Genomic DNA, 18,215 nt, shown 5'->3' on the forward strand with positions numbered 1-18,215 from the left:
TTTGCCCTTATGTTTTAATGAGCATTTTACTGTGATTTTAAACGTATTTCATGCTTTTGAAATGTTTACACCTGCGGTATGTATAAATCTAAAAATTATGCACATTAAAAGTTTTAGGCTTACAAATGATCCATTCTTAACTTTGAGGTCGTTTCCCTAGTCTTTTGATTTCTACAGGGCTGGACAGGATGGTATGTGGAAGGACCTGGTGCTGCTGAAAAAATGAATTCGTTTCCTCTGAAAGCATTGTCTGTATTACCCTGACCCTAATAATCGGGAATGGCAGCAGGCAGAATGAAGTGTTGTTGTAATGATCTGAAGTGCGTAGTTTTGTGGTCTGGAAGTGTTGCCCCTTTAAGAACTATGTGTGGAGAACACAACGTCGAGGGGGCCCGTCTGTTGTAAATGCATTTGCGGAGCAATTATTTGAGCCAGCCCCTTTAAGTATTGAGTGTTCAGAGGGCAGGCCCAAGTGAGGTAATCTGTCCTGTGGACGCTCTTTATTCCCACTACTGTTCACCGGGTACATGTGATAACTGTGGAAGGCACCCATCACAGTTAAAAAAGCAGCCGCTCACGGAGAGTACTGAATTTGGACAAAGTACTTTAATTTAAAGAGGTGAGCTCCATACAAACATCTGCTTGCCTACCGTTTCAGGCAGATTTCGTTGAAAACCGAGTTGTGAAGGGAGAAGAAACTTTATTTCGGGCAATCAGTGAATGGGATTTTTTTTTCCACCTTTGAGAACAAGTTGATGGGATATCTCGATCCATACATTTTCCTTTGGAAGTTAGCGAGTTTTTCACTGCTGCTGATGAAACTGGATTAAATCCCCTTTCTGAGACGCATTTGTTTGGGAAATAAGATTTGTAAACTTGTTTTCTACTTCTGATACAAAGGTAAGAAACGCAAAGTGTTATTTCCCGAGCTAAATTTTATTTGTCGCTGTTTTACTTTATTTGCTCACGTATCAAAGCTGTACTATAAATTATGTGAATTGGGTGATTGGGGTTTCTGAGCAACGTTGATGCTTTCAACTGCAATTGCAAATATATGGGTGATCCCAAACTTGCGGTTCTGAGGAATACCTATCTCTCAAGTAACGATAAATCACTGCATCATCCCTCATATATTTAGCCATAATAGTCTGTTGATAGAACTCAAACCGCTGGTTTGCTTTCGAATGGAATTGAAATTGTCACATAATAGGCGCCTTTTAACCTTTCCATTAATATAATTTTAATTACACGTTTGTGACCTGCACTAACCCGTACGCAAACATCCCAAACTGAATATAATTTTCGTTAAAGGGTGTATTGTAATTTTAATGACTTCTAGACAACGCTTCTAGTTTATTTCCTTACTAGCACTTTGTGACGGAGGTTTTGTGATAAAATGCTACAAACACATTTGCCGCAAAAAAAGACTAGCGAAAAGCTTAAACGTTGTGAATACCACCCCCTCTTTTATGATGAAATCCCTATAGCGTTGCAGTGTGTCCTCTCTGGTTTGCATTGGGGGTGGGGGCCACTTGATCTTGTTGCAGCTGACCAGTGGTTTACAGATCTACAATCAGCGGGTGGTCAGGGTATATGAATACGGCAGCATACTTATGTTGTTTTAACTTCTTCCAGCAGGAGCCGCTGTTGCGCAGTTTCAGTATTTCGTTCAGTGACAAATATTGGCGAGGCAGTTAGCCTTAGGAAAAGCATATTCTGCTGTTTTCCCTGAAACCAGGTGTTAGTTTTCCAAATACTTCATGAAGCGGTTTTCAGTAATACTTTACATTTAAGGTTATGAACATTACAGCTCATAATAGTTTTGAAATAAATATATGTATATTTTTAAATTTTATGACCATTTGAATTAAACTTTAATGTTCCTAAATAGCTATTATCGATCAGAAAACGAATTCTACATAAATTCCCCACTGGAATGGACAGTGTAATATTTGACTCACTGTGCACTATACCCAAATGAAATTTGAAGTGATTGTAGTTAGTTGCTTGCTTTTGTAGAGCAGTTTTCACCCTGAAGGATCCCAAAAGTCCTCCATTTATAGGAGGGGAGCACCTGCCTGAGCCCTAAAACACTGCAGATCAGGTGGAGAGATTCAATATTACCTCACAGTTGAATGAAGGGGGAAATTTAAGGTTTCCACATTGTTCAAGCCCTGGTGTTAACACTGTTGCACAGTGCCTTGGATCTTTAATGACCCAGTAGTTAAACATTTTTGCTTAATGTCTCAATGAGTTTAATGTCTCATCTGAAGAATGGTACTTTCTGTGACACAGTGTCCCTGGTCACCATCCTCATGCTCACCTATAAGGCTCTGCGTGGCTTGGCACCTCAGTACCTGTCTGAACTATTATCGCCCTACTCCCCACCTAGCAACCTCCGCTCTTCAAATTCTGCCCATCTTACTGTCCCCCAAGCCCGTCTACATTGTATGTGTGACAGGGCCTTTTCCTGTTATGCCCCAAAGCCCTGGAACTCTCTCTCTAAGGATATCAGAGAGTCACCTTTGCTAATATTCTTCAAATCCAGACTCAAAACCTTCTTTAGAAAAGCCTTTACTTAACTGGTTCCATTCTTCACCCCTCTTCACCCCCTGCTTCTTCAACCCCTGCTTTTCTTAGTACCACCATATACGGTCTCCTCTGTCTATTGTAAAAGTGTTTTATCTTGTGTGTTCTTTTTATTTATTGTTGTTGTCATTCTGTAAAGCGCTTTGAGAAGCCACTTTTAAAGGTGCTATATAAAATAGTTTATTATTATTAAATTGATGAGCTGGTCCAGGGAGGAATGTGCCACCTACTGGTCCACTGACTGTACTCACTACAGCAACCTAGTTACCCTTATGGCTCTACTATACTAACCAGACCTAGGCTTGGCTTAGCTTCTGACAATATCAGGCTACAAGGTGGTAATAAGAGAAGTAGATTCTGGATTGAGAAAGTAAATCAATATATCAGCATGAAGAGTTGCAGGTGTATGTAGTACCTAGTAGTGGTATGGGTACTCTTTAATTGGTATCTTTCCAAAAAAATATGAGAAATTGACCTGTTAAAAACTGCTGCAAATATGAAATCCAATAAGCATTAATGATAAGTGTATACATTTAGCTATGTTTTGTGTTAAATTAGGACAATTAAGCCAAACTATGATTAATTTAATAACAGCACATTGCACTCTAAGACTGACCAATTTGAAATTAAATTCTATATTGATAGTTCAGCAGTGTACACGTAAGTATATCTTTATGAAGGTAAAACACATTATATATTGTTTTGTTTGGAATGCAATTTGTATAGAAGGTCAGAAGGCTAAAGTGACTTTTCTTGTTTTTCTTCTCTGTGGTTTGTAACTAATATATTTGGATTCCTGAAAAGATAGCCATCTTCCCTTGAATGTTTACTCATATCTGTAATGGCAGCTCTGCATGGTCTCCCTTTTCTAAGAAAGTTTCTGCATGTACTGTAGCCAGGATGTATGCGTTCTGGCGGAGAAGTCAAGTCGGACACTTGCAAATGAAATGTTTCTCCGAATCAATGCCCATATGTGTACAGTTATAAACCCTGCCAAAAGGAGGGAAGGAGTCCAAACTGGAATTTTAACTATGGTCTCATTTTTCATGAAAAAAAACTTCTGGATGTTTTATTTTAATTAAAGTGAATTTGGTTCTTCCCTGTTGGATCGATTTAAACTAATATTGCTAGTGTTAAACCTCTTTTTTGCAGTAGCACATATGTCGGTAGAGTTTGCTGGCAGTTACTTCTTGTTGGTCAGGTGTTTTTTTGTTGGGCTATTAAGAGTCATAAAAATAATCGAACTTCTTTAATTTCAGTGTTTGTAGTCCGTAGTGTAAAGTCAAAATGAAAACCAAAGACCTTTCGGTTAAAACAAAATCTAAATTCTGAAGCTAAAAGAAGAGAAAGGTAAATCGGAATCACAGCACATAAACTGGACTGGACCTAATTCAGCAATTTGGAATTAAAGCACAGGTATAATTACAAATGAACCCAAAATAGGTTGACAAAGAAAAATGTCTGCAGTTGATGCCCAAAACTTTCTCAGGGAAGGCAAAACAAATGTTGGTGAAATCACCAAAATACCCTGGAGGTTAGGGATCAAGGTACTAAAATCCACAGTTTGCAGAAGACTGAAACAACTAAGTTATAAAGCCAACTCTGCAAGATGTAAACCTCTCATCACCACCAAGAACAGAAAAGCCATATCAGAATTTGCTCAGAAGTACAGAGAAGAGCCAGGGGAGTTTTGCAACAGTTTTATAGAGAGATAAGACTAACATAATCCTTAACTAAAGTGTGGGAAAAGATTAAAGTGTGGAGAAAGAAAGGAGCTGTAGAAGCTCCAAACTACTCTACCTCATCTGTGAAGCATGGTGGAGGTCATGTCATGTCATGGCCTGGACATGGATGACTGCATCTGGAACTGTCTCACTCCTCTTTATTGATGATGTAGCTAATGATGGCAACAGCAGAATGAATTATGAAGTCCACAGAAACTTTTTTTTTTAAATGGGATGGGCTTCACCATCCATGCAGCATGACAATAACCCAAAACATACAGCCAGTGCTTCCAATGAGTTCATCAGGAGAAAAAACATGGGAAATCTTTGTTAAAAGTGATATAAATCCAATTGTGTGCTGTCTGAACTACACAAAAATGGGCAGTACCTCAAACTTAAAGAACTGCTCCAAAGGCTTGGCAAAGCTTCTGAAATGATTTCACAAACTCTGGTGAGTTCAGTGGCTCAAGAGATATGCAACCAATAACAGACTTTTACCCTGTAATGTACTTAAAGATTATACTTGTGGTCACTTGAAATCACTAGGTTGGACCCAAAGTATGCTTTTGTTTCTAATATGATAACATGTATAAATGGACTTATCCAAAGCATATGCTGTATTGTGCTCATTGTGATCACAAATACAAATCGCTTGACTGTAATGTTGGAACCACAAAGTAAGAACACTTTTGGAGGGCACTATATAATTGTTCATTCTAGAAAACTAGCAATACAGTATACGTTTTTTTGTGAACCATGAAATTTTCAGCATAGACTGAAAGCTTTCGGTATGACTCTGGTACCGATTGAATTATTCAGTACTTATTTCCTTTAATTTAAGGATGAAGTGGTTATATTATTTTAATTCACATGTAAACTTTTCTACTTTTCTATTTATTTCTCGATCATAGTATGATTGCTGTATAGGAGAGAAATAACTGGGAATATTGTATCTTTAGATACAGCAGGCAGTCAACAAACAGTTTATCTGGTAACAGATACTACTTCCTCCTATTTATCTTAAAATAGCTCTAGAATTTATTCATCTACTGAACCTCTCCTTCTGAAAATCTGAACCTGATTTCTCTCTGAGAACACCCAAGAGAACTTGTTGGTGGGCCTTTTTGGTGATATTGAATTCAACGGGAAATTGTGGAAAAGGGCACATTTGTAGGTATTTGCTAAATGATTCTTATTTTCAACTGAAGTTTATAAGCACATTACTGTGTATCTTTTGAGGGGCTTTGACGTGTTGTCTTTCAGGTGCATTTAATTTAAATTCTATCATCCGGCTTCAGTATCAGTTTTGATGTACAGTGACTTTGAGTTGGATAATATTCAAAATAAAGAGGAATCAAAGATCCATTTAATAGTTTTTTTTCTTATATACAGCAATGATCTTTTTAATGCTGTTACATAACCCAAACTATGTAATTGCTTAGACTTACAGGCTTGCATATAATACCAAGTTTATGTTTTTCTTGCGGAAAGTGCATAGATTTCTTGACTGTATTTCTCCAGTAGCTGCCTCGATTTAACCTTGATCGGGTGTCAGGCACTTTATTTCCTTCCATTTTTATTTCTTGCTCCTGCTGACTGGTTCCTCTGGAATCAAATTTGTCAATCTCATGTGTACGCAGCTCTCCTACAGATTTTTTTTTTCCCCACAAGATTAATTCTTCCGTTCTTAATTTGCTGACTGTAAGAATTATATGAAATTGAGAGGAACTGAGGTTTGTTTCTGCCTTTAAGGGGATGACTGCTGGATGCAGATGGTTAGCAGCATATGGAACAGCCTCAGGGTGATTGAGTTTCAAAGTGCACCTCACTCGATGTCGATTAACATATTTCCAAAGTCATGCAGTATGTCAGATGGGTGTTCTGTATATGTTACTGGATATGGTTTGTGGGAAGCCACACAATCAAAACTATATCTTTACCTGTTCTGTAAATGCACATTCTGTAGCCTTGTCTTCTGTTGTGTCTGATTTATTTTCACAAGCTAATAGTATAGCCTCAGTTTCTGAACGGTGACTGAGACAAACAGGTGTGCCCTGCACGGTGTGCTATGCAATGCTTTCCCAATAGGATAATTTATTTCTTCTCAAATTTCCTACAGAAATTCACTGGTGGTATTGTGTTGTCTGGGGCTCGACAGTGGCTCTATCAGTAATGTCGCTCAACTGGAGCACAGGTAGAACTCTATGACCCACACTTTTCTGCTTTGAGCCTGGATTTTGTTATTAGCGGACTGTGACTGTGATTTCCCTAGAGGTAGTGCTCAGTTGCCATCAGGGGCAGGTTTAGAATTAGTAATCCAGGGCGCTATGACTGTTGGAGAAGCTCACTAGGAGGTTTTCTATTCTGAACAAGTGCGAGAGTTGCTTTCAGAGAGCCGAGGTTTAAACACATTAGTGATTTCAGATGGGGTGGGTGTGTAAAACAACAAAAAGAATTATTGTAAAATGGACAAAAACCTGCAATATCAATTGCTCTGTTGCAACATGCAAACCTTCCTATAATCTTAACTGCCTTATTTGTTGCACCGAGTGTTCTGATGATCAGGAAAATGTTGAAGAATCTGTATATTATAGAACAAAATGAGCTGGAAGGGTAATGGGTTGAGTTTTGCTCCGCTACAGTAAGTAGATGATAACTTTCATTTTAAAAGAACCTGGATGCCAAAGGAAGGATGGGGAAGAATCAAAGCTTTTTTTGCTCTTGCATTTACTTGCTATCAGTACTGTGAGCCAAATAAGTGTGTATTGCAGGATGTGCATCTCAGCATCCCCTAAACTTCATCAGTGAATGTCAAAATCAACATCAACTAAACCATTTGAACAGTCATCAAAGCACCACATCTGTCACAGGTGTCAAGATAATTTCCCTCTGAATTTTCCTGTTGGCTTGATCTTTTCACACATGGGCTACACTTCAGAAAGGCAGGGGGCAGCTGATGTCATGTAATCAGACAAACTGCTACCTTGCAAAAAGCTGCAATAGATGATGACAGTCCATCAAAGTGGCGCATCAACAAGCTCTTTGTTTTTTTTTTACAGTGGGATGCCTCTTCTACTGCCAGGGAAATTTGACCAGCATGTATGACTAGGTGTAAGACAGCAACCATCACTTTGCTTTGTGTCTGCTTCTTATAGCAGGTCATGGTGATTCACAGATCAGGTGTAATTATAAAGGCCCAGGATAATTCAATTTTGTTTAGTTTATGAATACAGAATAAAAAATCATTTGGTGGGAAAGAATGTCCATACAGTGCAGTCCTCAAGAACTAACGTTTGTGCAAATTGTTGGCTAAATGGGTCAAACACTTGCAATTGGTCTGAAAAACACTTGCTTGTTTCATCATTGAGTCTCTCCAAGAACAGCGTTGTCCTGAATTACAACTAAATTTGAGGTCTTTGCACTGAAGACTGGGAACCCACAAGTTTATTTTCCCACAGAAAAGGCCCATGGAACTACTGAAACCACCCTGTCTGGAGAAATGATCATCTCGAATTTCATCCATAAAAGTTCAAGTGCTGAGCCAATAGTAAAAGAAGGTAACCATTTATGAACTTCAAAGAGGAGGTTGAAATGCTTTCCCTTCGGAGCTGTGAACCCTAAAATCACCTGTGACCGCTCGTGGTGTAACTTGGTGTGCAGCAGAATTATGATGACATTGTGTTCATATGCTCTGATCTTTGGGAGTATGTGAGAAAACAAAATGCTGCGGGGAATGGTCACCACTACACCAGGAAGGACTATGGCAGATAACATGAAGTAACAGATGCTTTTAAGGAAACAGGAAGCGAATCCTGATGTGGAGTGAAGTGCTATTATAAAGATATCTGTGGGGCTTATCATCCTGCAGAAGCAGCAGGGTAATTTGGACAGTGCAAAGGTAAAAAACAAGTGTTACTTGTAAGTAGAACAGGGATATTTTGAGAACATGTAAAGAATGTCAAGTAGTCAAAGATCAATCAGTGCTAAACCAAAGTAAACTTAAACCTATTTGTTTTTTAGCAATGGAGTTTGTTGCTGTTTGAACTTAGCTTGGTTGCTCTTGGAATGAACCAGGTGAAAAGAACCTTAGCTGATTGTAAGGTTCTTATAAAACCTACTGGCGTTCAGCCCTGAAGGAGTAGGCTTGGGCATTCCTGTTGAGCATTCCTTTGTAGAGTACATTGGCCATTTTCTCATTTAGGTTCACAGGAAAACTCAGACAAAAAATAAAATATTTGTGGAGGTATAGGACAAAATGGTTTAGAAAATGTAAAATTGTGTTGAAAATATTTTAGGTTAGACTTGATCAGCTGATATCTCCCCACCCCTTCGCATTTTAAGCAGGAAATAGATTTTTAAATGTATTCATTCTTCTGATACGAAAGTAGCATTGTACATATAGTGACATTTATTTTCCCATGGAAATTTAAATCTTTTTTAAATTCAAAGGTTATCTAAGTTAAATATCAGATAAAAAGACAAATCTTTGAGATGGTCTTTTCCTAAGGAATGTTGATAATCTCTGGTCTACAATTTACCTTAAGGCAGATAACGTTCTCAGTTCTACCTCATTTCCACTTATATGTAAATATCTCTACATAAGTCTTCATTTATTTTGTATGCTGCATTGCTTTGGCAAATATTCTATGCGGGGGGGGGTAATTTAATTGTTCATTAATGTGAAAACTGTTGAAAGTGTGAGATTGTGGTAATCTTTATTTTGATGCATCCTACTTTTCTTTTTGAATTTTCTGAAAAAGGTCCAGTATACCAGTTGGGCTAACGGCACAGTTGATAGGTCTCAAATATAATACAGAGTAGTTATAAACCTTTCTCACATGTGTCCCAGAATGTTATATTTAATATAACAGATCTTGAAGGTGTTTTTTTTTTTTTATTTTGTTACGGTAACCACTTGGGACTGTCGGCTTCAGTCTTAATTCAAGAGATGGTTCACATCCTCTGTGGACTGCAATAATCTTTCTTATATTACTTTTTGGAAAGCCTTACTGTGTTGCCTCAGAACTCCCTTGAAAATTAGATTTTGGATCTCATAGCATTTCTTAAATTGAATACAGTGCATAAAAATGTTTTGCTGTGAGGAATGAGAAAAATGCCAGCAGGGACAAGGTGATGGAACTACCTTGGGCAATTCCACAACGTGGCAAAAGCCATGAGCTTCATCTGCACTTCGATTCTGTTGGCGAAATTTAATTTTCTCCCGTTTTCTGAGCCTCCTTTGTGTAGCTGGCAGAGAACAGGCAGGCACTGTGCGTGTCTGAGAGAGTTTCAGAGTTGATTTGTTTCATTAATTACCAGCTAAAGGCCCCACAAGCCTCTCGGAAGCAGTTCAACAGCAGAATAAAGTGGACCCAGGGTTTCTTAAGCAGATTTTCATTGCAGCTGAGACCATATTGTGCTGGAGCCCCGTCTAGTAATCCAGGTCATTTTCTGTTTGGTTTCAGCAAAATACATAAATGACGTTTAAATTGAATTGACTCTGAAGTATGACTCTGAAGCACACTTCTTAAAAACAACCTTTTTATAATATAATTGGCACTCAGAGCTCAGTACTTTCACATAGCATTTAATTAGACTAAATCAGTAGTAGAAATTGTGTAAGTTTGCATTTGTTTTCTGTAAATGAAGCACCAACACAACTTTGCTGTATTAGGAAAGGCTGAGTGTTTGGCCAAATCAAATGCTTGAGCAGACAAACTTGACATACCTTCCTTACAGTTCTCGGTCAGAAATGTTTATGAATTATTGTAATTGTTGCTTGTGCTAAAGTCATTCACATATTTGACAGAATGCCAGTTCACTTCATTTTTTCCATCCAAGAATGGTTTCATACCAAGCTGCCCAGAATTCAATTACAAATTTTAAAAATTAGGCATGTTTAAACCTCAGCTGTGTAAAGTCCAGCTATGTTTTTGGCTCGTCTAGAAGTAACTTTTCTGGTGAACATGAACTTGTTTAAAATTTTCAGAGATGTTTTCCTTCAATGAATGAAAGGTCAAGAGAAGAGGCTGATGAATGAAGTCTGTCACAGCAAATTCGGATTAAAAAAAAACAAACTTCGTCTCGGCAAGACATAATGACTGTGCCTTACAGTTGTAGTCCTGCCAGTGGTGTCAAATTGTGGGTTTTTATCAAGCCTGAAAGCTTGGTGGTTAAGATCGAGACATAAAAACTTAATTTAGTGTGAAAAAGATGCACAGAGGAACAGGACATTCAGCCTGCCTTGTTTCTTTAGCTGCTTGAACTGTATTGATCCACAAAATTGAACAATAGATCTTAAAAGTTCATTGAGAACTAACATCCACAAAACTGCTGGCATAGTAGTATGTCTCCTCACAGCTCTTGGGTTCTGGGTTTGATTCTGGAATTGGGAATAGGAGATCTGGGAATCTGGGGGCTTTCTTTGAGGAGATTGTATGTTTTTCCTGTGTTTGTGTGGGTTTATGCTGGGTGCTCCAGGTCCTTCCCCAATTATAAAGATATGGTAGCCAGGTTAGCAAGTGTCTCTAAATTGTACTTGTGTGTGTGAGAGACCCACAATGTGCTAGTATTCTGTCAAATGTGTAGACCTGACTTATTCTTCCAAGATTCTTAACAGGAATAAGTAGCTTTCTGTAAATGAATGGATGAATGGGTTGAAGTTTTGATTTAGTTTTGGGAAGCCTGGATATAATAACCCATCCAATATAAGCCACCTCTTTAGCAGGAGTCAGCTGAAGGTTCAGCTCCTCGCCTTCCACCATCCAGTTTTGTTGTTAAGGTCCCTACAGCATTAGTCCTTTATTTGAGTAGTTCAAATCCTAACCCGTGGGTTATGGAGAGTAGTGAGATTTTGTGGTGTTACTGGCCTGAGGCTAAGGAAACAGGAGCTTAGCTGTAGGAAGAAGGCTGACAGGACCCGTCTTTTCCTTCATGGGAATGAGTCAGGTAGATACTGCAAGAGTGAAGGAAGAGACCAAGTGGTGCAAGGGATTGGATAAAGATGTGTAGTGGGTTCTAACCAAACTATGTTTAGTATATTTAGTATAACTATATATAGTATGTTTACAAAATATTTACTCAGAAAGAGAGATTTATACACGAGAGGGTGTGAATGGGCAAGATCAGAACCTGACTTTCCCCTAAACTTGTGTTTTATACAAACTGCATTAATGAAAGCTGAGTCAGCCCTCTAACTGGTTCAGTGTAGCTCTTTTGCTGCTTTTTGGGGATTGCAGTGTAAAAATAAAGTACAGGCCAGTCATTCTCATGTTAGTGGGTCATATGTTATGTTTATCCCTGTCTGACTACATTGCCTGGCCACATGATAACTTTATTTTAAATTTGCTGGGTTAATGCCTCCGGAATCTAATTTAATTTTCAGAAAAAAACAAAAGGATTTTCAGCAGCTTGGCTAGATCTAATGAACATGTACTTCAAAGCTTTTAATGACTGTATGCGCCGCTGGGTCATTCATCAGCTGGATGGCTTTTTGTGATTCAACACCTCAAAACAATAAATGCTGCAGTACAGATTCCTACTGGGATATAATATACTTCTCTCCAGTTTTCAGTTGAAGAGCTCTGGAAGTAAAGATAGAGGGGGCCTATTCATATAGTGTTTTTTGCAACTATGCTGCAAACTCCTCACATTACAAAATTATATATTCCCTCTGGGGGAATGTGCTCTTATTAAAGATGAATCTAGAAAATATTCTGAGACATTTTAAAATGTAATTTTATTACATAGCAAGAACCAGGTGCAAACCTTGTATGGGATGGAAATCTAGTTTTAGTCTGTGTTGTTAAAAGACTCACTTGGGAATTTGCAATATTCAGTTGAGTTGCTGTTACCTCTTTTCATACCTACTTGAATAATTTCATATGTGTCCAATACTCAAGCGAAACTACATTTACTCTATGTAAGACTGCCAAAAAAGTTTCAATTATGAAACCTGTTCCTTTCCTGTTCCTTACATTCTTTTTTTTCTTGAAAAAGCTCCCGATATGCTTAGCCTGCTTACAATACATTTTTTATCTACAATGTAAGGCTGCTGGAGTGGTGGTTTCACAGTATAAAATCACTGTTTAGAGAAGAGCTGAATTAAGCTAAATGAAGGTTTAGACTAGAAACGAAGGTGCTTTAAGTGGCTGTGAACATAAAACCTCAGATGCTTAAAATAATTATCTGTGTATGGCTTTAAAATTACTTTGGTTCTCATTGAAGTAACCAGTAATTTTCTAGTTTTGAAGAAAAATCTGAAAATTCAGTTTGGCAGCACTGCTAAAGAAGATTGGCGAAACATTTCCTATCTGCTTTGTTTTATTAGTATATAGGTTAATGAATGAGTGTTTTGAGATGGATGGGGCTGCTATCTTTTACCAGAGATCTGAGAGAGTTTCTACAAGTGGCTGTTTCACTTTAACATAAATCTAACAATGAATCCACCTGTTCATTTCTTCTCATATTTCCCATGGGGCTACGTTTCCAAGAAACTGATCCAAAAGTCTCTCGTTTTGTTGTATTTTTAGAGGCTGGGCACTTGCCTTGCAGTACAAAGGAGAGCATGTCAGCTTTTGGACTCTAAAGGGGACATGGAGTTCAATTCTCACCTTACTGACATGACAGATGTTAAACTGTTGTGTTGTCCCTTCTAAGTGAAATGTGGCTCTGCATCTCCCTGCACAGAGCCAGAGCTCAGCGAACTGGAGAGGTGCAACATACCCAACTTGTGAGCGAACAGCTCTCCTGTCCTCTTGTGAGATCTGTGGCATTTAACCACAAGGCATCATGACCGACATGAAGGTGGATATATAAATGAAACAACTGATTTTAGGGGGATGGTGGAGGGGGAAAAATGTAAGGGGAGGAGGATTCTCTTTTGTCACAGCCTAAAGTGAATAAAAAACAACAAATGGCTGAATACAAAGGCCCATACAATCCTGCAGGCCCACAGTTCCAGGCCTCCTTTTTCTGTTGGTTTAACCATTGTTATGAGACACTTCTTTAAGCTTTCATGTAGTGGTGTTTGTGAGTAAATGGTGTCAACAAGTGGCTTACACAAAGCTTGCTTGGTGCTGCCTTGTTTCTTAAAGGAAGTATTTTCAACTTCAGTCATTTATCACTGGTCCTCGGAGAAGGCAATATAGGGCGGTATAATTTCTAACCTTTTATAAGCAGATAGTATCACCCGACATGTTGAAGAAAGGCAGACCTTACCCAAAAATAAGGAAACTAAACTGAGAGTAAATAAACATGAGTTGTTTGGTTCTTTGCACACAAAGGGCATGGGAATATTGTAATACTGTTTTATAGCTTAACAGTCTTTGAGACGGAAGTGTCTTGTTTGGCGGTAGGGCAATTAGTGTCATACAGTACGAGATTATAAATTTAAGTGTGGGTGTGTGATGCAGCTCCCGTGTGCACACTGGGACAATGTCTTTGCAGCCCATGCTCTGCTGAAAGCATTCTGTGTGGTGTTCCTGTCTGCTATTCTTGAGGCTGAGCCCCCTCAGTGAGGGGAGAAAAAAAAGAAGCCAAGCCTCTTTTGTTCCTTTTGTTAGATATGAGGGTGAATAGGCGGGTGAACGAGAGAGAGGGGATGGGGGGAGGTTGGAGTCAGGGGGCGAGGGGGATGAAGGGAATGAGATGGAAATATTCTGAGTGCTATCCCATCATTCAATCAAAGAACAGCTGTTGCCGCACGATGCATTCTTGCACTGGGGGCAGCTCCAGTTTCCAGGCCAAAAAGGGTACTTGAACTTAAGGAAACTTGAACTAGAGGTTTCGAAATTTGGCAGGGGGCATATTTTGTGTACTTTTATTTCCTCTTCACATGTTTGTTTTTGTCCTTGATCTTTTTGGAAGAGTGTCAGTTCTGTGTTTCAGGGGTATGGGTGCGTCAGCATGGTTGAAAGTGGTAAAGCATTTCTAAAAGAAATTAACCGATTTACCCCACTGTGACGGACTTGTTTGTATGGGGGATGTCCCTGACGTTTGTAGATGTGTGTACCACTGAGGTATGTTAACTCAAATGGCTTTAAGATTTGGGTCGCTGTTTCATGAATGTCATGTCTGTTCTGTTAGAAAGGAAGATGAGCAGTTCTTAGAGGTCAGGGAATAGCAGTTTTGCTAAGGTTTTTAGTTGGCTGAGACACCTAGCTGTTGCTAAGTTGAAGCCTGGAATCTCTCAAGTGGCTTCTTTGGTTTTAGAAATGGCTTCCCGAGTTTCTAAAGCCAGGCAGGGCACTCACCCTGAAACAAGGGGGAAGTGTTTCTTCTTGGGAGAGAGGGTTGCTATGGCACTGAAAGTGAATGGTAGATGGGAAAAGGTTTTTTAGGTAGGGGTTGGGGGCCAAGGGAGGGTGTATTTGTCTCAGCCACGCCAAATGTTTGCTCAACAAATTTGAATTAATTTGTACTCTCACGCAGTTTATTATTTTCATGCATTCTTTTTTAGATTCTCCTAATCCTAAAACAGATTTTATATAAATATAGTACATATTTTTAGATGCTTGGAAAAATGGCAGGGTTTTATTTGGGCTTTTCCACTCCATCTGACTTTGTAGAATTAAAGTCAAGTTTTGTTTAACTGCGTTTTGAATCGATTTGTTAAAATTCCATTATAGAAAAACCACTTCGTAGTCTGCTTTTGGAGCTATAATGTTTGGGTAAATGAATGGTAACAGCTGGGGATCCTTATGATAAACTTATATCCTAAGTGCTAATTACATAGTAGCTAAGAGAGATAATCAAGTTTGGTTTTGGTGAATCTGCATAACATTGTTTCTTTAATACATTTATAAAACACTGGCAAACAATGTGCCACTTGATGTGTGGCAATCATAAAGCTTAATTTTCCCCCAGTTATAATCTTACCACAGCCCTCTTTGCTTTAATAATGAAAAGGAATGATCCCTTGCGTTTGTATAGAGCTTTTGATCTTCAAGGATCCCAGGGTACTTTACATTAAGGAAGAGGCCCACCTCATGCACAACTGCAGAAGTGAGAAATGAGCTCATCAAGTGCATTAATAGGTAAATATTCGTAGGCTAGATCATGCAGGACAAAGGTGGCATTTGACCATGAAATGCAGGTTGATACCCCTTGTTCTTATGAACCATGCCAGGGGATCTTTAATGACAAAGCAGTGAGGACTTCTGTTTAACATCTGAAGGATAGCACCTCCTACATCACAGTGCCCCCTGCCCATACTGGGGCATTGGTTTGGAACTTCTGCTGCCTTTCATTTCTAATAACAGATCTGACTAAAGTCCAGTTAGTTCAATTTGCTTACCATCAAAGTGGGTCACACTTTTTAGTTCTTTTATATATTGCCATCTACTCATTGACTTGATGCCCTGGTAAGAATTGGCTTTTGACGTCGTGATCTGGATGTCCCATATTTGTCAGAGCTTTATACTTTTACCTTAACCTGCCTTGTACCATTTTACAGTGTATTGGAGGTTTGTGTTGGCTGTTTAGGTTGTTTTCACAGATTTGGAAGAGGACTTTGAGCCAAAACAAAAACACTTCTACCCTGCTTTCATACCACCCATTTGATATTTAGACTGTACATTCTTGTTGACTGCTTATTTGTGTTAAGAAAAAAAAAATCTCCATAGCTTAGCCCACTCCTGGGATCCGTTCCTAAAGCTTTTGGATTTCCTTTGCTGCTGCCAAAATGTTGATATAACATTCCTGGTTTAATGTCATCTGTGAATCAAAGCAATTGTGCTGAATGTGCCCATCCACTCCACGTATGTATATTAGAAAACCAGAATCTGTTATGGATATAAACAAACATGTGCCTGGTAATATCTCTGCATTGCTGGACTTCCCGGCACTGGTCCTGATGACCCACACACCTGCCCATGTTCATTCCAGCTGATTTATTAGTTAAGCAATTGAGCCCTTAACTGACATCATAATCCGATGAATTTAAACTCTCCAGTTGTTTCCAGGTCCTAAACATGATGGAGGTTGCCTTATGACTATTGTATTTCATTAATAATTTCCAAACTCTTACATTTTTAAATTAAAAAAAAAAACTTGCAAAAGGTCCAGTCAACCCGTTTTGATTAATTAAATATTCATTAAGTATAGAGCCTGTCTGGAACAAAAACCAGCATATATACCCTAGTTTAATAGTCAGGCTATATGTTTTCTGAAAGCATTAGCATATCTTTAGTGATTCTTATTAAAATACATGCAAGAATTCCTTGTAAATTCTTTTAACCAACAAAAATAAAGCATATTCATGGACTAGTTTTAAATGCTCATTGATCTTTTGCTAAGGTTTACCTAGTAAATGCCTTGGGGAGGACCCCTTGCTGTTGAAGAATTGCTCAGACTTTGACAGCTTCCCCTAACACCTAGAGCTCTGTCCCTTTCCTTGTCTCTCAGCATGTTCGGTCTCCTGGCATTTGGAAGTTGAAGCTGGCATGTTCGCCTGTTAAGGAGGCTGAAATGATAAACTGCAGCTCTGTGTGTTTGCCAACCTGAACAGCTTCATAAATAACCCTTTTTATTAACGGCGGGCTCAAGTGTTTTGCTTACCAAGAATAAGCTTTTCCACCCACATACCCGGGCAGCGTTAATCTGGAGAGATGAACAGTGCCTGTGTTTCACTCCAGCTGGGCGGAGGGGACCCCTAAAAGGGGAAAGTGAGATACCCCTTTTTCCTCGCCTAAACAAGACATAAAGATTCTACTTCTGCTCCTGCTGCCTCTTAGTAACAGGTGATGTGTGGGGGAAGTTATAGTGAGAAACAACATGTCCTTCATGACCCTGAAAATGTGTGATAAGGCATGAATGTAGTACCGAAGGCTTGTTAACTGTATTTTCCGGCTTATTATCCCATGTTTGTGGAAGAAATCTTTTTTCATCACAGTGCACGGAATGTTTTTATTAATTTGCTATGAAATGTTGCATTAAGTTTAAAACTGTTTAGTAAATCAGTGTTTTTTTTTTCTATGTGAAAGGGAACAGTTCGTTAAATTGGACTAGTTGCTCTTAATTTTCATGTGTTACATTGCAGTAATATTTTCATTACCCCTTGTATAATCTATTTTTACGCAAGTCTCCATTTTTGCGCTCTGTAAAACCCGGTGATAAAAGTGTTTCCAACATGGATATTTCCAGCACAGGAAGTTCACAATGGTTCCAGACACATGGAGCCATACAAGTAAATCATTAAGTTTGTTCCTTTCACCAAATGTTCCCGATGCATCTTTTTTGATTTTTTGGTACATAAACTGCAACGCAATGCGTGTCAAACACACAGCAGATTAGGAAAAAAGTGTGTGGGAAGAAATACGCTTTTTATTTATAGCAATACCCGTTGCGATACCTTATGTAGCTATGAGACCGCAGTCAGTTTAAGTGGATTGACAGGTGTAAGAGGCTGTCGTGTCTTGAGGAACTTTTCCCTGGAACTCCTGAGAGTGTATTTTGCTTTCTCCAGTTTTGAATAGCATAAAAGATTAATTTAGTTTGTATGTGTGGGGCCATGATGGTGCAAGGTGGTAAGAGCTAGGATATTAGTCTGTAATTTTGTTAGTCTGCTGGTCTTGGGCAAAACTCCAAACATTACTGGTGTTGGGGAATACACAATTTTACTTCACCACTACATTTCCTGATTAACCCTGGAAAACATAGATTTTCATTGTCAGATACATCTATCCTAAAACAACAGGAGAGAAACAAGACAAAGGCACTCAAAATAAAATAAGAACAGGAAAGGAGAGGTGATATGATGTGGTACTTAATGGGCTGTTCAAAGTTCATGTGTTGTTTAGTCTTTTAAGTCTTTTTTTTGTGCATTTGAGCTCTGTGGTGGGTTATGACAAGGATATGCTCATGGGGAAGCACCAGATAAACACAAGATGCTTTGTTGGTAAA

At 38.7% G+C, this 18,215-nt stretch overlaps 1 protein-coding gene across 1 annotated transcript in view; it reads left to right on the forward strand.

The window, feature by feature from the left end:
* The first annotated feature begins 468 nt into the window (after positions 1 to 468).
* Positions 469 to 18,215, forward strand: part of LOC102685597 (plexin-B1) — a 129,280-nt gene continuing 111,533 nt past the window's right edge. The window contains exon 1 of the mRNA XM_069189434.1: positions 469 to 900. The gene's annotated coding sequence lies outside the window, so the exon portion shown is untranslated. The remainder of the gene's footprint in view (positions 901 to 18,215) is intronic.

The sequence above is a fragment of the Lepisosteus oculatus genome, chromosome 4 (genome assembly GCF_040954835.1).
Source record: "Lepisosteus oculatus isolate fLepOcu1 chromosome 4, fLepOcu1.hap2, whole genome shotgun sequence".
In the NCBI taxonomy this organism is placed as follows: Eukaryota; Metazoa; Chordata; class Actinopteri; order Semionotiformes; family Lepisosteidae; genus Lepisosteus; species Lepisosteus oculatus.